The sequence below is a fragment of the Zingiber officinale genome, chromosome 1B, assembly GCF_018446385.1.
Source record: "Zingiber officinale cultivar Zhangliang chromosome 1B, Zo_v1.1, whole genome shotgun sequence".
NCBI classification, from domain to species: Eukaryota; Viridiplantae; Streptophyta; class Magnoliopsida; order Zingiberales; family Zingiberaceae; genus Zingiber; species Zingiber officinale.
The window spans coordinates 39815804-39838782 of NC_055986.1; the positions used below are offsets into that span (position 1 = coordinate 39815804).

At 39.7% G+C, this 22979-nt stretch overlaps 1 pseudogene; it reads left to right on the forward strand.

The window, feature by feature from the left end:
* The first annotated feature begins 9199 nt into the window (after positions 1–9199).
* The window catches only part of LOC122037971, a 30474-nt pseudogene continuing 16694 nt past the window's right edge, over positions 9200–22979 (forward strand).

Here is a 22979-nt window from a genome sequence, read left to right on the forward strand (position 1 = left end):
TAGAAATTTTGTAGGCATCTACGATCGATGCCCACAAACTATTACGTGGAAAAGCATTTAGTGCGTACCTTATTAAGTCTCTGTTTTCCATCTGGTGGCCTATCGCGTGGAGTTCGTTGAGGATGTCCTTGATCCTCGCGTGCAGTTGACTTGCCGTTTCCCCTTCCTGCATTTTTATATTTAATATTTTATTTAAAAGTAAGTCTCTTTTTGTTACATTTGTGTCGCTCGTTCCTTCATGCAGCTCAATCAGTTTGTCCCACAATTCTTTAGCGTTTTGATGCAGTCCGACCCGGTTCAGCTCTTCTCGTGTTAGACCGCAGTGTAGCGTGTTGATTGCTTTATTTTCCGTTGACGCCTTTTTCCTCATGTCTGGAGTCCACTGTTCCGGGTCTAGTGGATTTCCGGAGTTGTCGACTGGAGCTCGGTAGGCCTTTATGACGCTGAACCATTGATCGTAATCCGTCTTTAGGTACACCTCCATTCTTTTCTTCCAGTATGAGAAGTCATCCCCATTGAATAGGGGAGGACGTACTGTGCTGAAGCCTTCTAGTTGAGACATCCTGCACACAAGTAAACAACGACAAAAAAATATCCCAAGACTTGGTCTTAGATTAGCAGTGCGGGAAAAAATAATAGGAATATCTAAATTGGTGTTGCACCAATTTAGATTTAATTGTAATGAAATTTTTTTTCCAAAACAGGTAATAATACCAGATTGGAATTAAGCGTAAAACTGAAAACCGAAAAATAAAAGTTAATATTTCACCCCCTGTCTGATTGGTGGTTGCACCAAATCAGAGCGGTACCGGCTCTGATACCACTTGTTGGATCGTGAGAATTCGATAGAGGGGGGTGAATATCGATTCGAAAAATAACGAGTGTAAGCGCGGCGGAATTAAAAACAATAGACAAATGAACACGATGTTTTTACTTCGTTCGGAGCCTGTGACGACTCCTACTCGAATGCCCGTACTCCGTGAGTACTTTCGTTGGGCAATTTACTAGCAATTCGAAATAATAATTACAAAGACAGTACAAGAAATGCTAATAAAAAGTAAAACAAAGCTATACCGACAGAAGGAAAACTACAAGGACAAGAGCGCGTTGTCGGAACTTCGTTAGCGTCGTTGGAGCGCAGAGCAGCAGAGCAAGCAATCTAAGAGTTCTGAATTGATTGTTGAAGCTCCACCCCTGGGGCTTCTTTTATATGCTGCTCCGGGCACCTGGATCCCTTCCGGGAGCCCTGGTGCGACGTGGCAAGTCCAATCAGCGAACTCCACATGGTGACGACTCGGCATGGATAATATTTGCTTCTGGGCACCCGGATCCCTTCCGGGCGCCTGGACCTCCGAGCGCCCGGATCCCTTCCGGGCACCTAGACCTCTGAGTGCCCGGATCCCTTCCGGACGCCCGGACCTCCTATTTCCAGAAACTCCTTCTCCTGCAAAATAGAGTTAGTCCGAGGTAAATATATATATCTTGTAAAACAGATTTTTAGCACAATTAAAGTTCAATAAAGTAATATGATTTAATAGAAAAGAGTATGACTTAGATTCCGTCTTTTCGAGACCGAAATCTAGTCACGATCTCGACTTAGATATCCGAAATGGATCTAAGCCGGATCGACGCCTAATGTTCCCTTCCCGGGAACGCGTCCTCGTAGTCACTCCCCTCCAGTGACTTACCTTACTTACCTGCCAGACGTCCGGTCAGCCCGTCAACCCATCTGGACTTCGTGCCAGCTATCCGGTCAGCCCGTCGACCTAGCTGGACTTCGTACCTAAGCGTCTGGTCAGCCCGTCGACCTAGCTGGACTTCGTACCTAAGCGTCTGGTCAGCCCGTCGACCCGCTTGGACTTCGTGCCAGCCATTCGGTCAGCCCGTCGACCTAGCTGGGCTTTGTGCCAGACATCCGGTCAGCCCGTCGACCTGTCTGGACTTCTCCTGCACACTCGATCAAAGTGTTAGACAACAACAAACTAACTTAACATGATTTGTCATTCATCAAAACCTGAGTTAGACCATTAGTGCTATCCGCACCAACAATTGCAGGGGTTCCAGGAAACCCGACAACTACACGAAGGAGAAATCACTGTTTACATGGGCAATGTTACAGAAGTAGCAGCTGTTGCAGTGGGAGATGTTTATAGGAATAAAATATTGGTTTTAAGAAATTATCTTTACGTACCAAGTTTTAGAAAGAACTTGATTTCAGTACAATACAATGATAGATATTCTGTCTATTTATGATAACAAAGGTGCTATCAAGATAAATAGGAAAGTTATCTGTTCTGGTACGTTCGTTGGCAATTTGTATACTCTAAATCTAATAACTCCCACGATGCAACAGATAGAAATTAATAGCACATCTTCTAACTCTATTAAGAGAAAGCAACCTTCAGAAATGAACCAATCATATCTTTAGCATCTAAGGCTAGGTTATATTAACTTGAGTTGGATTTAAAGGATAATAACTAATGAACTTTTGGGTTCATTGGTAGTGGAAACTTTCCAACCTACGAATCTTACTTGGAAGGAAAAATAGCCAAGAAGCTTTTAAGTCGAAGGGGTATGGAGCCAAAGATATGTTGGAACTAGTCAATATTCTCTACCGATAAACTTAAGCATCTAACCAATTTCTTTGTACTGTAGAAACTATCAATCATTATGTTATTAGCAGAGAGCAATTCTAACATCAATTGACATATGTCATCATAACATCTTTCTAAAAAATGATGTTCTGCTTTTATATTCAATAATCTTATAGTAGTTGATAGTTGGAAATGACCAAAAGGAATGTCTTTCCATACTTTTCTTTCAGTAGTCTTTAACATTTAATATAGTTGTTAATATTCAAGTATTGATATTTCATCTATATTGAAATAATCAATTACATTCATTGCATTATGAACCATTGATTGCATTGCAATATCATTAATTAATAATTCCCCAATAACAATTGTGTCAGATGACGAACCACCAGAAGGTCAAATTGGTTCATACAAATAAGGCTCTATGTGACAGTACTAATTGTAGTAATTTGGTACAAAATCATTTCTACATATATATACTTTCACGGTATCTTCATCACAGAAGGTTCTATTTCTATATTTAGAATAATTGCACGGACATCATAACTCAGCACCATTCATGCATTTTAGATTACTCTTAACAAAGTTCACAAAATGTTCAATTTCAGCAATTAAATCATCTCTAATAAATCCATTTTCTAATCGATTATACATCCAAGGTTGGTTCATATACATTGTTACCCAACGAAAATACAATTTCATACAATTTGTTGCAAAGTATATGGGCTAATAAAACTATTAATTTGAGAATTAAAAATATAATTTATTTTCTCATATATTAAACTTGTAGTATGTATCAACATAAATCACAAAATAACAAACTATATTATCTTTCATGTTTCAACCAAAGATAATGAGATCTAAATTATCTTAATGTAAATATACCAACACTAAAATAACAAAATGATTATATTATGTTATAGATCAAAATACTAACTTAACATATATATATCTAAATTTATTCATATAAATAGCATATATGTATTGTTTAATAAATTATACCTAAAAATGTATAGTCCAGCTGGAGAAGAACATTAAATGTAGTATATTACAAAACAAAAAATAACTAAAATGAATCGCAAACAATGACAACCTAGGAGAAATTCACGCTAAGACCAAGCTGGCGGCCATAGACTCACGATTGGCCAAGCTAGCATTCAGATAAACTATCGGCTGTGTGTTGGCGACCGACCATGTGCTAGCGACCTACCACGTGCTAGCGGCCGACCACGTTGCTAGCCATGGCAAAGTTGCTAGCCACAGCCAACAGGTGGTGGCCGCCCAAGCAGCCAACCACGAGCTGGCCGTCATTTGCATTCTAGCGGTCGACCATGCTGCCAGCTGATAACCTACTACCAGCCAAGCCGTCGGCCACCAGAACACGGTTGACAGTCGCGTTTTGACAGCTTGCCAAGCCGCCAGCCACGTGTTGGCGACTGGCATGGCCACCAGCCATTGACGGTGTTAGGAAGAGGGAGAGACGGTGGGGCGGAGAGAACTTATCGGAGAATCATCGGAGTAGCTGGAGATTGGGGAAGAAGAGAAGCAACGGGCATAAGAAAATCAAGGTCGTGCCCTAGATTTTCACTCGGACTTACCGACAGAATGTGTTTTTGTTGGTATTCTAATAAAGGTTACCGACAGAATTGCGTTTCCGTCGGTAATCCTGTTTGATATTCCCGACGGAATCCTATTCTGTCAGGGATTACTAATGGCATTCTAATTCTGTCGACAACCCTCTGGAACTAGGGTTTACGACCCTTGGGTTTCCTATGGAAACCATAATCCGTTGGTAATTCCCAACATAGTAAAATTTTGTTAGTGGTTCCCGACGGAAATCACCGACAAAATTTTATTCCATTAAAAATTTCATCACTAATATGGGATATTTTTATAGGTTTACAATATTGTTCTATCTCTTTTGTCACCTTTCTTTTCTCATCATCTTCACCTTTAATGGTTGTCCCTGTCATCATCTTTATTTCTTACCACAATCACCAACAATATAGGAGATTACAAGTAGAGGAGCTTAAGTTTATCTTTAAGCAGAGATTAAGTTTGCCTTGAGGTTCATAGAACAACTTAATTTAATATCAACGAAACTCATCACCTTGTTTTACGAAATCAACCTCATCATTAGTACCTTCAGATTACATAACTCACTGAAGACATGGACACAACTTTAATTTTGTTGTACAACAAACTCAAATACCTTCCTTACTCTTTGAAAAAGACGATTAAAAGCAAATATCTCAACGTCAAAATGCAAAAAGAGAAACATCTATTTCTTTCTTATTAGAAGGGACGTCCAAAGAATAAAATTTATAAATGAAATTTATAACGAAACACGGCTAACTAGAGTTATCGAAGTTCTTTAAAAAACAATCTAAGAAGAAAAAGTCAACAATTTGTCGAGACTTCATTTCTTCTCATTGGAGTAGAATAATATAAATAACAAAATATATTGATATCAAAAAATATAATATTTGAAAAAATAAAATTAATACAATTTTTTATATATCTAATAATAATTCATGCAAAAGTAAAAGTTTTGGGGATTGAGACCACTTCTAGAGCAGCCAACTATAATAGTCTTATCTTTTAGTTTATTTAATATGGCTACTAGTAATGCTTTTATTTAATCAAATAGATATATTAGAAGTTATTGCTGGATTTAGCTTGATAAAAATTTAACAAATAAACTTGAACTCAGTTTATTTAGCTCAATTATTCCTGATAATTGTATCATTGTTCCAAGGATACTGCCAAAGGTAAGAGGTTGATAGAGATGGAGATAGAAGATCCAAGATTTGTTGGGCAGATTAATTGTTAAAGACATCCACATTTTGAATAATTATTCTAAAACATTAGATTATTATTATTATTATTATTATTATTATTATTATTATTATTATTATTATTTATGAGTGATTGGTGAAAGGCGACACTATGACTAGCTTGGATTCCAAGCTAAGAAGTATAGTTTAGTATACTTTGTTTTTTTTCAATAAGTGGAAGGTGGTAGAGCCCATCATGTTGCTCACTATCCAAACATATAATTGAGTCATTTCTCACTCCTTTGTTTTTTTTTCACTTTGCTCATCCATCCAAATTCAATAGATCAAGTGATTTTTTTAATAATCTATATTTAATTTTTTGAATTGATTATTCTTGGAGGTGATCAGTTTGATTATACAAAATTTTTTATTGGTCATTAGGATAAATTGAAAAATATTCATTGTTGTCCATTTAGAACGACTAACGTCTTTAAATTTATCATTCTACCAAAGAAAAATATCTTATAATATGTCATATTTGATATTTAAATCATGATATTTGATTGACTATTGGAGTATTTGATTAGTGTACTATTGTTCCATGGTGACAAAAGGAGAATACACTCATCCCCAGTGCCCCCGCTAACCCGTCCCAAGGCCAACACGAAGTAAGTAAATTTACGGATAACTACTAGCCTTTAATTTGGAATAGTGACTAACACATAAGAAAAGTATTTACCTCGATTTGTCGAAATTCGAACCCCAGATTTTATGATGATAATACTTTATATGTTAGTCACTAGACCCATTCGAGGGGATTCGATGTATTATTGTTCCAGATGCATGATCAAGTGACCTAGAAATGTTGGAGAGAAAGTGATGAATGGACACACATTAATAAAAATTAGTGTTATGATTGGGTATAAAAGAAAATGAGTTGGATTATGTTCTTACTTTATGGAATATACTTTATGGGATAGTGAAATAGATATGGCCGAAAGGCTTTATGGGTTGTGTGGTATGGGACCGAAAAACCTTATTTATGTTGAGTTCTATTTTTTAATTCAAACTATTCTTTTTGGTATTTGTTGTTGTTCTAATAATGCATATGTGTATGCATTTGTCTCACATTGCTAAGTTAAGAAGGTTAGAAGACCTTATATATAGAGCACTTCCATCCTTGCTTAGTAAAGTTAAGGGGACCTACACGCATGCGCGGGCCGAGCCCAAATCAGGTGGTTTCGGGGGTTCGAGCCGGAAATCCATAAATCGGGCGTGACGCACACGTTCATCGCGCGCAGGGGGGTGCAAATCCCCAGCTCGTGGGCCTCAAGCTCATAGGCGGCCCACGATCACTCTCCTCCTTCCCTCTCTGTCTCTGCGTGCTCTAGTTTTCCTTGTCCTGAGGCCTGGTATTTAGCGACCTGAGATTGAGTCCGAGTGTGACGTCCGTCTTGAAGTGCACCTACGGACGACGCGAGTAGTTGTCGGATCTTGGGAGAATTTTACCGGAGAACCTCTGCACCGTGAGCGCAATATATTTTCTAAAGACAGTCGGCATGCTGACGCTTCAACCGGAGGATAACGATTTCTAAACCTTACTCTTTTGTTTACCTGTTCATTATATTCTTGCTATTTTGGTGTAAATATATTATTGTGTTAGTGCTCTCAATTCTACAACAACAATTTAGTCATGTGCTAAGCTTGGCTCGGGTGGAGCCGTGTAGGTCAATGAATATAATTACAAAATAAATAAATATAAAAAATATTTCATACGATTGAGTATTATGGTACATGATTAACTCGATAAGGGTATTTAATGCTATCTTATTAAATAATTTGTTTAATCATTGAGATATTGATGAAGTTGAAGATAATAGAAATAGTCGATCAACGTTATACTCATCCTAATGGACGTAGTGGAGTTGATATTCAAGTGAAGAGTTACTATAATAGGTTTTGGGTTCAAATTACAAAGTCTATTTTGTTCTAGATTCTCTCACCTAAGAGACCACTTGGCCAATCAAAGTATCTTAGTGATTTATTTTTTTTTTTCAATATAGTTGGGACGATCTTATGCCTTCAAGTGGGGATTGATGGATGACATGATTATAAACTATTTATAATAATTTAGACTTCTTTCTTTTCTTTTAAAATAAAAATGTTAAACTTACTCTTCCAAAGGTTTTAATTCCTGTAATTTTAAATATTTTTGGCAATATTAATTTCTTATGTTATATTTAAAGAACATTAGGACATTGTAATGTTGATTTTTAAGAACAATATTATTATAATGTTGATTTTCAAAAATAACTATTGTATTTTAAAAATCAACATCACCTTATTTTTTTTATAGCACCACAGTGATGAAAATAATAAAAATAATAAATAAATATATTTTTTAAAAAATTAAAAGTTACATATATTTTTCAAAAAATTGATCAATTTCAAGTGTGTCCAATGCTCACTTTTCCAACTATTTTAGGTTGGTTGCATACGAAGGCGACGTATGGGAAAATAGCACAGTCCATGGAGATCTTAAGAAATGGCCGTCCCGATAGGTACCGTACACACGCGAAGACTACTGAATGACGTGGCCGTCCAAGTTTCCAATAGGACTATGCCACGTCGCCCTCAAAATGCATTCTGGCTGGTTCAACCGAGTCCAGATCCTCTGCGCCCGCCTCTCGTGCGCCCTCTGCGCCCGTCGCTACGCGACAAAAAACTCAGGCGCTAAGCACGTGCGTTTCTCCGCTCCAGTAATAAAACCCAGCTCCAACACACACATATCGCTTCCTGCTGATCGGTCTGTTGACCGATCAGCAAGAATGTTTTAACAGACCGATCAGCAAGAATGTTTGCTAATGTTTGCTAATGTTACAAAAATATAACATTAGTATTTACTATTTTTTATTAGGATTAATATGGATCAAAGTATATTGGACTTGTATAATTATTATATGTATTAGAAACGTTTTTATTTATTATTTTATTTTTTTTTAAAAAAAAAAGGAAAAAAAAATAAAAAAAGTTAATAAAGCAAAATCTTCCTGCTGGAATGCTGATCGGTCAGCCTGCTGATCGGTCTTGCTGACCGATCAGCATTCCTGCTGATCGGTCTTACTGATCGGTCAACAGACCGATCAGCAGGAAGCGATATGTGTGCGTTGGAGCTGGGTTTTATTACTGGAGCGGAGAAACGCACGTGCTTAGCGCGTGGGTTTTTTGTCGCGTAGCGACGGGCGCAGAGGGCGCACGGGAGGCGGGCGCAGAGGATCTGGACGCGGTTCAACCAACCCAGACTTATGATTCCTTTTCCGACAGAGCCATGCAGGTTAGCACACGCGCCTGATCCACGCTGTCGCGTCCGTCCGGCACCGCCTCCCGCCGATGCGTGGACTTTGAAATGGCAGAACCGACTCGTGCTCCCACGTGCGCCACGGCGCGCGCGTTATCCGTCAACCCTTCTAAATTATGATATTTTTTGAAAAATTTGCAGTTTACACCTAAAATATTTTATTTTTAAACCAAAAGAAAATTATTATATTGGAAAAATTAAAATAACACTTTTTAAATAAAAAACAATAATACCTCTTATATTTTTTATTTCAAAAGTACTTGTATTTCAATTATTCAATTATAATCACAATTTCAATAGTCTACAATAAAATTATTTCAACTTAATCATATTATAAATATTATAATAAACCTTGGGGAACTAAATGTGAAGGCGATAGTGAAGCTTTTAAAGCTGAGCAATTCTGTAAATAGATAAACCTTGGGGGGCTAAATATGATTTACAAATTAAATTTTCAATTGTTTCTCCTACACCGCCTTTACCCTCCTCTTTAAGGCGCTTCTCCGGCGGTCGTCTCCTCCGCCACTCACTGCCCATTCCTCCTCCTTCCTTCCGATGCATAGGTATTGAGATCGTGGCTCTAATAATCATCGATAAACTTTGTTTATCGATCTGCCTTTTGGTGATTCCCCGATCGGTCGGCGAGGGTTTTCTTTTTTCATCGAGTCCTGGAGACGGCGAAAGATGCCGCGAGCATCAGCTCGTGATTCCCGTGAGCGCACCCGTGAGAATGCCTCATCGGCTGCTCCTTGGCCTGCGTAGCCCGTGCCTCTCAGATATTTCCCCCGCCGACCCCCTTCCTTTGCTTGATCGTATCAGCCGCTGTCGAGTGGCGTCTGGTGGCCTGTATCCGGAGGAGTTTCGGGCAGGCCTCGATGAGGATCGACGACCCTTACTCCGCCCCCAGGGCGGTGGCGGCTTGATGCCGACGCCGGAGATGCTTGGCGACCAGGACCGAAGAGTGCTCCTTCCGCTGCAGCGGTTGCCCAGCGTTGGAGGAAGCAGCAGCTTTGTCGGGAGCGTGTTCACGGTGGATGGGAACGTTCTTTCGGGGACGACGGCTACCTTGGAGGGGACGGACAGCCTGTTGGAGGTGGTGGAAGGGTGCAGGGATGCGCTTAGGGAGCGGAATTGGGCGCAGAGGGCGCGGGAGAGCTACTATCTGCAGTCGTCCCTCGCGGCAAGGCTCACCTCGCAAGCGTTCTTGGCCGGCCAGCCGCTCCTCTTGCCTGAGAACTTTCAGGAGACTTGCAGTGAATCGTCCGACTCGGAGACAGTGTCGTATCGCCTCTGGGTGGGTTTCTCTCTTAATGATACACACTGCTCCTTAAAGCTTAGTAATATAGGACTGTCGTATCGCCTATGGGTGCGTTCTTCCATTAATAACGATCGCAGCTTTTTGAATGGAAAGTTTAAATTGGGCTTCTTGTTTGTTGCCAAGGAAGAAAAATTACTACAGGGCCAGGAAGAGAGAATCCGTTTTAACCTTTTTAAATTGGTTACTTTCCTATTAAATTTAAATTAACTTCACTTTCTAAGTACTGAATTCATAGGTTTTCTCATTTTATACTACGTATAGAAATCACCTTTGTAGTTACTTCTCTTTTAATTGCCAATAAATTTTCTCTTCATTGTTTTGCGAGCATATCTTCTGTTCTTCCACTCATCTTGCACCTCCATCTCATGTTCTCACACTGTAAATCTAAATTTCTTCCAGACTGTCTTGTTCTATCTTCTTCAGTACTTGTCTTCCGCCTTTCTTTTATATTTGGAATGTATTAAAGCATAATTAATTTTCATGTGTAGCAAGAAGCTATGTGATACATCTGTAAGTCTTTACGTATTTGATGTCCTGTGGGATGTGGTTCTTATAAATCTTTGTCCTTGTAATGGTGATGTTGATATCCATCATTAGTGTAATTGTATTTTTCAGGACAAGCTCACTAAAATTCTTTTGTGCAGGTCAATGGTTGCTTGTCATATTCAGATAAGATAACAGATGGATTCTATAACATTTTGGGAATGGATCCCCACTTATGGGCAATGTGCAATGAACCAGAGGTTGGACGAAGGTTACCCACATTGATGGCGCTAAACACAGTTGATCCAAATGATTCTTCGATGGAAGCCATCCTTGTTGATAAATATGCTGACCCTAATCTTTCACAGCTTGAAGATAGAGCTTTGGAATATTCCTGTGCATTGGGATTTACTTTAGAGCTTGTCGAGAAGCTTGCTAAACTTGTTTCTGATTTTATGGGATATGCCTGTGATTATTCTTGCCCAAATTATTAGGAACTTTATGTTGGCTATTGAATCTGAATATTTCTTATGGGAATTTGAAGGGGTGCATTCAAAACAGAGCGAGGAAATCTTTATCGATTGTGGAAATCATATAGCAAAGAACTTAGGAAACGGAAAGGATGTGTTGTCATTCCCATTGATAACCTGTCTGTAGGACTCTGTAGGCATCGGGCTATTCTTTTCAAGGTAATTTTGTTCCTTCTCTTAACTAAGTGGTCAGACATGATCAATTCACTATGAACATCAAATCTCAATGGACTTTCCTTTTCTTCTGTATTCTTAGTCTGCTCATGGTATCAACAAGAATTTTGATTGTCCAAGATAAAAATGTGGTCATATACTTCCTTAATATTCTCATGATATCAGCAAAAGTTTGCTCAATTCTGGCAACTATCAGTATACGGACTCCCTTTTTGGTCTAGATAGTCAATTGTTGAAGTTCATTTCCTCTTAGTTAGAAAATAAAGCATTTTCTCATTCTGAAAGCATGGGATTAATGGATTCATAATCAGAAAATAATGCAAAAAAATTGTATTATGTTTTTTAAAAAGTTCAATAGAACCTTACTGAAAGTTCATTTTATAAACGTTACTATAAACATTTTTTTTGTAGCTGGATATCAGCAAAAAAATTGTATTATGTTTTATAAACCTTACTGAACAGTTTAATGCAAACTTGATTATGTGCCCATACATGATATACTTTTTCATCTACAATTTTATCAGTTGTACCTTATTAGTTATTGCTTCTATTTTTTATGCAGGAATTGGCTGATTACATACGCATCCCATATCGTATAGCTCGTGGTTGTAAATACTGTTCTTCTACACTTCCATCTTCCTGTTTGGTGAAAGTTGAGGATGCCAAAAAGTCGCTTAGGTTGGTTTTTAGATATATCTTTTATCCGTGATCATTTGCACTACTCATCTCTTATGTACAAAAGAAAGGTATTTTTTATGTTGGAAATTTTTGAAGGTGCTGAATGTAGATTCTGGTTAATCTCAAGATGCTAATTGTGCCTCTGTATCTTGTATTAATTTTTAGCTCATGTCCTTGTCCATAAAGAATCCTTAATTGTTCCAAAGGAATTCCTCTATGACTCAAGACGTGCCACTTCTTTATCTTTTATGCTTCACGACTGACCTTGATCTTTTGCCTTCCTTTAAAACTGTTTGTTTCCAATGTGAAGTTTCATGTTTATTTAGCTTTGAATGGCAAACAAGTATGTGATGTTGGTTCAATAATTTGTTGTTGGAGGAACAAACACATTGACTATATGCAGTATTTGTCAGATTATCAAGATTCTACAAGCATGCATTTGGTCAATGTTTATGCATGTATAACAACTATGGAGTATTGGTGTTTACAACATAAGGTGTCATTTCAAAATTGAATAAAATTCCAATATTTTTGTCTCTTTGTTTTCCAACTGTTATTTCTCTAATATTCAACTTGTAAAAAAGAAAATAAAATCCATGTCCTTCCCTGGTTATCATTTTACAAAGAAATTATTAGTTTGATCTTTATTTAGTTGATGTACTTGATGCAGAAGTTCTTGCAATGTGAAAAATGGAGTTGATCTTGTAATGGGAAGTATGATGATATATATAATTTTTTTTAATGGAGAAACAAGAATCAAGACCTGCGTTTAATTGAGATTTTCACTTTTCGGATGGATGGTCAGAACTCCACTTGTTTTTCTTAATCTTTTGGTGGTGATTTGTCATTGAAATATTATATGGACAAAGAACTTTCATTTGTTAAAATTAGTGATTTTTCTCTTTATTTCACTGTGGAATTAGTGGGATGAATTAGTATCTTTAGTGATGATATATGGACATATGATAATTCTTTATCCTTCATTCACATTATTTGTTTCTAATTTAACAGGGAGTATATGGTAGATTTAGTTGGGGAACTAGGAAAAGTATGTAATCCAGATTCATCAATTAATGGGCATTTGCTTTCATCACTGCCCTCCCCGTTCCAATTTCCACATCTGCATGGTTTCAAGAACTCATATACTGAGATGCCTTGGAATCAGATGTTCAATGAAGAGCAAACAGGCACGTTTGTTGGAAATTCTCACTATGCAGCTTGTTCTTCTCTGCTACTACACAAATTTTCTTAAAGACACGCTGCAAATAAAATTGGTCATTATTTTCATTCTACTTCAAGAAGATTTCATTTTATTTACTAGTATAAGGCTATCTCATATTTTATATGAGTATTGTCTTCTTGCATGTTTTAGATTTTATGCTAGTTTAATTATTTTATCCTATTTTTTTCAAAAATTAAAGAAAAGTATAATTTTCTCTTGCTTTTCGAAGGTAAAGGTTTTGTAATTCTCTCACAATTGTTTGGTGGAAATATGAGCCTTTGGCTGGAGCACAACAAATTTCTGCATGCACATTGAAAATCTTAGGGTTACCTCTAGTTCTAAGAAATGGAAGTATACTTAAGCTAGCTTTTCAAACAAGATGGGTAGCTGTTATTGCTGCTGACATCCTCATCTTAATCTAATACAATTCTGCATGCATCATCTTCGGTCAACTTGTAATCCTTTTCATGATAATTTATTAATTTTTTCACTTACGGCTGTTTTTCAAATGAGATGACTAATTACTGCTGCTGACACCCTCATCTTAATCTAATACAGTTCTGCATGCATTATCTTAAATTACGTTGTAATCCTTACATGATAACCTATTTATTTACTGTTCTCATTGTAGTATTCTCAATACTGAAGTACATGACACATTCGTATATATAGTAAAGAGAGAGAATATTAGGCTTTTGCTAATACCAAAATACATCTCAGTTGGAGTACTGAAATCAACTGTTAAGGTTAACAATTACTTTTCATTCACGAATTTGAGTTGTATGGTCCTTGTCCTGTGTAATATCTTATTCTTTGGTTAAAGCAGTCATTATATTTGCACTGAATCAGGAGTCAGTAATGCTGCTTCAAACACATCTATACAAGAAATTTATGCTACAGATGGACAAAGAGATTTTATAGGAGCTCATATTGAAGATACGAGTCATATGACTATGAAAAACTATTATGTCCCTTCTGAAATGGAAGCCTCCAAACAATTCAATTTGAAGGTAACTGATAGCATGGCTGAGAAAACGGGGAATTCTACGATAGCACGCAGATATCTGAATCTGGAGCCTTCACTTGCTATGGATTGGCTTGAGATATCATGGGATGAGTTGGACATTAAGGAGTAGATTGGGGCTGGTATTTTTCTATTGGAAAATTTTTATAGAGAAACTATTTTTCTATTCCTAGATGGCTTACTTTATAAAGCATAAAGTAAAACTAAATAAAATACTCGAGAGCAACTATGTGTAGCTTTAGTAGATGATATAAAATAAAAACAAAATATTCAAGGGTAATTTGTGTAGCTCTAGTAGTTATAAAATTAAAATGCTTGAGAGCAATTATATGTAGCTTTGGTAGATGACAAAATGAGAAACAATTGGTCGAAGTGGCATGGATATATTTATAGTTAGAAGTTGGTGTTGGTGCAACTTTAGGTCAAGGTTGACCTGGTTGACCCGACTCGAGTTGACCTGACTCGAGTTGTATTTTGATGTTTGACAAGAACAAAAGAGTTGTATTTTGATGGGAGATTGTTGGTGCAACCTTAGGTCAATGTTGACTTGGTTGACCTAACTCAAGTTGTATCTTGATGTTTGACAAGAACAGAAACTTGGGAGGTTGTGGGTGCAACCCGTGGTCAAGGTTGACCTGGTTGACCCGAGGTGAGTTGACCTGACTCGGAAAAGTCCAAGTAGGGAGCTTGGCACGGGAAAAGTCCAAGCAGGGAGCTTGGCACGGGAGAAAGTCCAAGTATGGAGACTTGGCACGGAGAAGTCCAAGTATGGGAACTTGGCAAGTGAAAGTCGGAGAGGGCTCGGTAGCTCGTTCTCCGGACTAAGTCAGAGAGGGCTCGGGAGCTCGTTCTCTGGACCGGATGGAAGTCGGAGAGGGCTCGGTAGCTCGTTCTCCGAACTGTGGTCAGAGAGGGCTCGGTAGCTCGTTCTCTGGACCGGATGTGGAAAGTCACAGTGAGTGAAGCCGGTGACGGATAAGTCTGGTGAGTGAAGCGGGCGGTGGGAAAGTCCAGTGAGTGAAGCCGAGGCGGTTGAAAACCCTAGTGAGTGAAGCTAGGTGAAAGTCACGGTGAGTGAAGCCAGGCGGTGGGAAAGTCCTGGTAAGTGAAGCTAGGCGGTTGGAAAGTCCAGTGAGTGAGCGGGCGGTTGAAATCTGGTGAGTGAAGCCGGTGAAAACCCTAGTGAGTGAAGCTAGGTGAAAGTCACAGTGAGTGAAGCCGGGGAAAAATCCAGGTGGATCGAGGATGATCGGACATCGGTGTTGAGAAGGTCAAGTGGGTCAAAGGATTGACCGGACACTTGGTGGGAGTCTTAGCAGTCAAGAGAGTGAGCGGATGCTAGGCATGATGTACCAACAGGCGAGGTTGACCGGATGTTGGTTTGGAAGGCTTGGGACTTGGTTTGGGCGAAAACCAAGCTCGGATCGATCGGTGGATCGATCGGTGGATCGATCGGTTATCGTCGATGCTCCCAGTGACCGAACAAACAAAAGCATTCTGTTGCTTATCGATCGGTCGTGAACCGATCGGTGATCGATCGATAGCATCGGTGAAGTTCACGATCGGTGCGGACCGATCGAGAGCGATCGAAGGAGATCACCTTGGGAGGAAAGGGCCGATCGGTCGTGGGACCGATCGGGAAGGACCTGATCGGTCCATGACCGATCGGGAAGGGCCTGATCGGTCTTGTGACCGATCGGGACCCTGAACCGATCAGGATGAAGCCTGATCGGTCCACATCCTAGCCGTTGCGTAGCAACGGCTAGTTTCTTTTGTGTCTTCTTCGCAGGTGCAGTGCAGGTTGAGTACAGGATATAAAAGGAGTTCAAGGGCTTCTACATGACTACTTCTTTTTAACTTACTGCTGAGCTTTGGTTGAGCTCTCATTGTGCTGAAGCTTCGGGTGAGCTTTCGTGCTGGTTTTCTAGCGATTCTTTGAGCCGTGAAGCTGCTGCTTCATCAACGGACTCCGACGAGAAGGCAAGCAAGTGTTGTTCACATTTCTGTTAGTCTTGTTCTTCTTGTTTTATTTTGTTGTACTCCTTATTGCTGTTGCAAAGGATTTGTGGTGAGGTTTCTCCACCCACAAGGAGTACTTATTAGCCGGTTCTCCGGGGACTCATCCACCGACGGATTGATAGGCTTCGTCCAGCTTACGGACACGCCGAGGAGTAGGAGTATCATCTCCGAACCTCGTTACATCGACGAGTTTGAGGTTTGCTTCCTTATTTTCGTTTCTATTTAGTTATTTCCGCTGCGCTAACCCTAATCGTAGGAAGAAACGAACGATTTGGGGTCGACTATTCACACCCCCCCTCTCTAGCCGCGACCATCGATCCTAACAAGTGGTATCAGAGCGAGGTCGCTCTTCGCCGGATTAACACCCGAGGGAGCACAAGCTAGAGATGGATCAACTCGGAGAAGACATCACAATTCCACCCTTCTACGATCGCGACGACTTCGCGTTTTGGAAGGTAAGAATGAAGTACTTTCTTATGACTAACCTTGAAAATTGGAGTTGTGTTCAATTAGGTTTCAAGCCTCCGATGGACAAGAAAGGAGGAACCCTAGAGAAGGAGTGGACCAAGGAACAAGTCCACCAATCCCTAGTCAACGATGAGGTATTGAAAATTTTTGAATTTTCTTTACCTAATGATGTTTTGTGTAGGATAGGTGGATATAACAATGCCAAGGAGTTGTGGAACAACTTGGCTAAGTTCCATGAGGGGAGCTCCACTTCAAGCCATGAAGAGGAGTCAAGTGAGCTAAGTAGCTCACACCATGGAGATGTGGATTTAGAGATTGAGGGCCACTCAACATCTAAAGAAGAAGAGGAGGAGAGTTCTTCTTCAAGTTCGGAGCAAGAAGAAGAAGCTTCTACCTCCGGAAGGGATGAAGGAGAGAGCTTACATCCTACCTCAACCCTAGGTAACTCAAGCAATTTAAGTTCTAGTAAATTGCATATATTATGCTTTGAGTGTAGGGAATTTGGACATTACAAGAGTAAGTGTCCAAAGAGGATTAGGAAGACTCCACCGGCGCCAAAGATCAAGGAAGCCGGAGTCCCGATACGCAAGGGCAAGGAGCACGTGGTGTGCTTCCAATGCAAGCGAAGGGAATGTCCGAGGGGGAGGCAACCTCACAAGGACAAGAAGACGAGCACATCGATAGGGGGAGCTAAGGCAAACCCTAAGGTAACCTTTAAGGCTCATTATTGCAATACTAGTAAGATGCATGCTAGTAGTTTGATTGCAATTGACAATAATGATGAGCATGATAATTATAGAAATCGATACACATGCTTAGGTGCCAAACATGTGAGCCTAGATAAGGATAACACTAGAAATGTCAACCCTAGAATTAACCCATCTAAGGCTAAGGAAAATCTAGGTAGAAATCCCAAATCATCTAGACATATGCCTAGGAATACCTCAAAGAAAAATGAAAATTAAAAATTGAGGTATTAGAGAAGGAGAATCAAGTCTTGAGGTCAAGACTTGATACTTTGGAAAAGGCTCTTAAGAACTTGGAGAAGTCATCTCTAGGGTTTAGGGGTCAAAAACCCAAGTCCAAGGACAAGAAAGGTTTGGGTCACAAACCTAAGTCCCAAGTGGTCAAGCCCACTTACCATGATGTTCCATTCGATTATGGAACAAAATCTAGGGCTAGGAAGACCATCACCAAGGTCACAAGGGGAGTCACCCCTAGAGTTGATCTTGATGAGTCCCAAATGACCAAGGCTTCAAAGCCTAGGAGGGTCATTAGAAGGGTTGCTAGGGAAGTCATCCCTAGTGAATACTTAGTGAACCCAATGAGCTCCAATAGGTATTGAGTTCCTAGGAGCGTGATTCCATCACGCTAGATGAGTTAGGGTGTGCCAACCTTATTTGGATTGATAGTTAATCTATTCATAGCAAAAGGTGGCATTTGAGGAATTTTCAAGGTGTAATCAAGCCTTGAAAATGAAAGTGAAAATTATTCCTAAGATAATTAGGATGTGCCAACCACATTTGAGGAATTTTCTAGAGTAAATCTAGTTGGCACATAGTGATCTAAAAGTCTTGAGGATATGATTTTAGGTCTATTACACTTAGGAATATAGAATTTATGGCAAAATGATCGAAATTATCAAAAATGGCAACTAAGACTAGAATTAGGTATTTTCTATACCTTTATATGCTATTTGCCATGTATTGTTTGCCATATGCCATGTCATGACATCATATTTATTTTATGATCATTTAAAATGTCATGATAATGCTTAGGTTAGTTATATGTCATGCCTTAGTTAAAGTTTCATACTTTATGCCATGACATCATTACATTGGCACATGTTATTATGTATGATATCATTTTATGCCATGTCATCATTTCTTGCATTTATAATCAATGAAATTGATCTAAGGATAAACAACACAATTTGATATGGAGATCAAGTTGTTGTTTTAGAAAAATGCATGAGAACTTAGATTAAGCTAACCTAAACCCATATCTCACATCAAAATTGACTTGAATGTGTTTGATACACCTTAGATGTGTGTGAGATATTAGGATGATGAGTTAGGATCAAGGTGCATGGTTCTTGTACCTAGATGAGCCTAATTCTAAATGGGGGATCATAGGGAAAGCTTGTGTACAAGTCATGTACATATAGCCCTAAGATTGTGGTCCCAAATTAAAGGGTTTAAAATCATTTCAAAATTGATTTGAAAAACCTTGATGAAGCTTTTCTAGTGATAGCATTCATCATTGAACAAAGTGATACAAAGTTTTTGAAACTTTGAGCTATTTCAAAACTTTTCGAACTTTGTATCAAGATTTGAAAATGGAAGTTATTTTCATAGAAAACTATTTTTCCATGATAGTATATGTTATGAGGAATGTATCCTCAAAATTTCACAATTTTTGGAATTTTGTGTGATTTTCTAGAGGTTTCTGAATTTCGGGAGATGAAAAATTCAGAAATCAGAAATCAGAGGTTGTGGACCGATCAGGAGGTTCCCTGATCGGTCCAGGTCTGTGTGGATCGGTCACTGTGACCGATCCAGGGAAAGCCTGATCGGTCCGGTGACCGATCAGGGCGTGCCAACTTGCTGAAATTCGACTGGTTGTTTGAAATTTCAGCTCGGGAATTGGTGTTTTAGAGTTCTAAAGGTTTGAAACTCTCCAAGACATTGTTGGTGCAATGGTCAAGGGGGAGTTGACCTTTAGGGGGAGTTTTACCTATTAGTCAAGGGGGAGTTGACTTTTAGGGGGAGTTTTTACTCCTAAAAGACTTAAGTGATATGGGATTATCACTAAGTTAATTGTTGACTCTAGTGTAAGGGGGAAATTAAGGGTTTCAATGAAAGGTATGGGACTTTCATTAGGAAGAAACTCTTGACCTTGATTCACTCCTTTTGATGTGTGTCAAAAAGGGGAAGAATGTCTAGAGAATGTTCAAGGAAGAACATTGGAGTTAATGGGAGAGTTTGTTGATCACGACGAGTGAAGTTGTGAACAACGATAACTTACTCTTCAGGGGGAGAGTTTGTTGATGTGTGCCAATAGGGGGAGAATGAAGGGTTTAAGTTAGGCCTTCATTATCTAAGAAGGAGGTTGCCTTCTTAGAAGGAAAATGTAAGGTTGTAATTTATGCTTCATTACCTAGTGGCATGAGGAAAGTTGAGGCTATTGGATTAGCCTAACTTAAAGGTATTGTCAAACATCAAAAAGGGGGAGATTGTTGGTGCAACTTTAGGTCAAGGTTGACCTGGTTGACCCGACTCGAGTTGACCTGACTCGAGTTGTATTTTGATGTTTGACAAGAACAAAAGAGTTGTATTTTGATGGGAGATTGTTGGTGCAACCTTAGGTCAATGTTGACTTGGTTGACCTAACTTTCAGTTATCTTGATGTTTGTGAAAACGAAACTTGGGAGGTTGTGGGTGCGACCGTGGTCGAGTTGACTGGTTGACCCGAGGTGAGTTGACCGACTCGGAAAGTCAAGCAGGGAGCTTGGCACGAGAAAAGTCCAGTATGGAGACTTGGCACGGAGAAGTCCAAGTATGGGAACTTGGCAGTGGAAGTCGGAGAGGGCTTGGTAGCTCGTTCTCGGGACTAGGTCGAGAGGGCTCGGGAGCTCGTTCTCTGGACCGATGGAAGTCGGAGAGGCTCGGTAGCTCGTTCTCGAGACCGGTCGAGAGGGCTCGGTGGCTCGTTCTCCGGACCGGATGTGGAAAGTCTGGTGAGTGAAGCCAGGCGACGGATAAGTCCGGTGAGTGAAGCGGGCGGTGGGAAAGTCACGTGAGTGAAGCAGGCGGTTGTGAAAACCCCAGTGAGTGAAGCTAGGTGAAAGTCACGGTGAGTGAAGCCGGGCCCTAGGGAATGAAGTGAGTGAAGCCAGGCGGTTGGAAAGTCATGGTGAGTGAAGCCGGTAAATCACGGTGAGTGAAGCCAGTGAAAACCCTAGTGAGTGAAGCTGGGTGAAAGTCCTGGTGAGTGAAGCGGCGAGGAAAATCCGGATGGATCGAGGATGATCGGACGTCCGGTGTTGAGAAGGTCAGTGGGTCAAGGTTGACCGGACACTTGTGGAGAGTATTAGGTCGAGGTGACGATGCTAAGCATGATGTACCAGGAGGGTTGACCGGATGTTGGTTTGGAAGGCTTGAGACTTGGTTTGGGCGAAAACTCACCGGATCGATCGATGGATCGATCGGTGATCTGTTGGGTTATCGATCGGTGCGGTGGCCGATCGATAACAACAAGCATTGTTGCTTATCGTCGGTTAGCGGACCGATCGTGATCGATCGATAGCATCGGTGAAGTTCTGATCGGTGCGGACCGATCGAGGCGATCAGAAGGAGATCACCTTCGGGAGGGAAAGGGCCTGATCGGTCATGGGACCGATCAGGGAAGGACCTGATCGGTCCATGACCGATCAGGGAAGGGCCTGATCGGTCTTTGTGACCGATCAGGACCCTTGTGGACCGATCAGGATGAAGCCTGATCGGTCCACATCCTAGCCGTTGCGTAACAACGGCTAGTTTCTTCTGTGTCTTCTTCGCAGGTGCAGTGCAGGTTGAGTACAGGATATAAAAGGAGTTCAAGGGCTTCTACATGACTACTTCTTTTTAACTTACTGCTGAGCTTTGGTTGAGCTCTCATTGTGCTGAAGCTTCGGGTGAGCTTTCGTGCTGGTTTTCTAGCGATTCTTTGAGCCGTGAAGCTGCTGCTTCATCAACGGACTCCGACGAGAAGGCAAGCAAGTGTTGTTCACATTTCTGTTAGTCTTGTTCTTCTTGTTTTATTTTGTTGTACTCCTTATTGCGGTTGCAAAGGATTTGTGGTGAGGTTTCTCCACCCACAAGGAGTACTTATTAGCCGGTTCTCCGGGGACTCATCCACCGACGGATTGATAAGCTTCGTCCACCTTACGGACACGCCGAGGAGTAGGAGTATCATCTCCGAATCTCGTTACATCGATGAGTTTGAGGTTTGCTTCCTTATTTTCGTTTCTATTTAGTTATTTCCGCTGCGCTAACCCTAATCGTAGGAAGAAACGAACGATTTGGGGTCGGCTATTCACACCCCCCTTTCTAGCCGCGACCATCGATCCTAACAGTTGGTACTTAGAAGAGCTAACTCAATTAGATTCGAGTGGAAGGTGTCAGGGTAGAGGGTTTCCCATGAAAAGTTTAGTTGATATGATATAATGTAATTAATTGATTTAAATACTACTAGTAATATCTCCTTGGATAGAGCTGAACAGAAGGATAAAATCTGTGTACCTGACGCTAAATAGTTTGCACAACTTGCATGGCATAAGGAACTTTCAATATTTAGATTATTGCATATATAGAGGTGTGTCCAAGGAGTCAAGTGCTGATCCATGTTATTGTGCAACTCATTCTTATATTTGAGTGTCCATATTGTCAGTCTTTAGTCTCAGTCCATATTTATTTCTCTTTGTTGGTATGTTGGTATAACAAATTCTATTCTGATTTGGGTAATATATTGAGTCTACCTGCTTCATAGCAGTCCTTGCACTGCACCTATTGAAAGTTGAACCCTTTTTAGTGACTGAAAACTTAGAACTTGAGCACCATATATGTAAGCTTTCTTTAGCAAAATGGTTCATGTGTATATGCAGTGATGATTGTATACAGAACTTAAATCATGAAATTTTGATACATGGCAACCAGTGGCTAGGGAGTTAGGCACTTGTTAAGTTACTTGGTATGCTTTGCATCATGCAATATAGGAACAAAACAGTGACAATTCAACCATGCTGTATTATTCTACTCCCAATTTTAACTTAACCATTAAAATATCTGGTGAGATATCAGACAGTCTGAAAGACAAATAGGATTTAAATTAAACATACTGAGAAGATTTACTCTTTGCAACTGAAGTCATGTCATGATAATACCATTTTGAAGAAGATACTGATCAAAACTATTATGCCAAGTTTACTTAATGTATAAGTCTATTATCTGCTGCAGGATGTTGCAGTGAAGGTTCTTGCAGATCAAGATTTTCACAATGATCAATTGAAGGAGTTTCTCAGGGAGGTGAGTAAATTGTGTGTAAAGATTATAAATTGTACTGTGCTGTTGTTAGATTTATCAATTAATAGAATTTCAATCATCCTGAACATGCTAAGATAGAAGTGATACCCTCCAACAACTCACAGGAAAGTATAAGATGTTGATAGTTTTGTTTAGTTTTTTTTTAATTAACAACTGTTGTAATCATTTTGGAGGATCATGTCAATTTAAACAAATAACATGGAAAAGTGTGTTCACAAATTCTACTTCTTGTTATCTAAAAAAGGATCTAA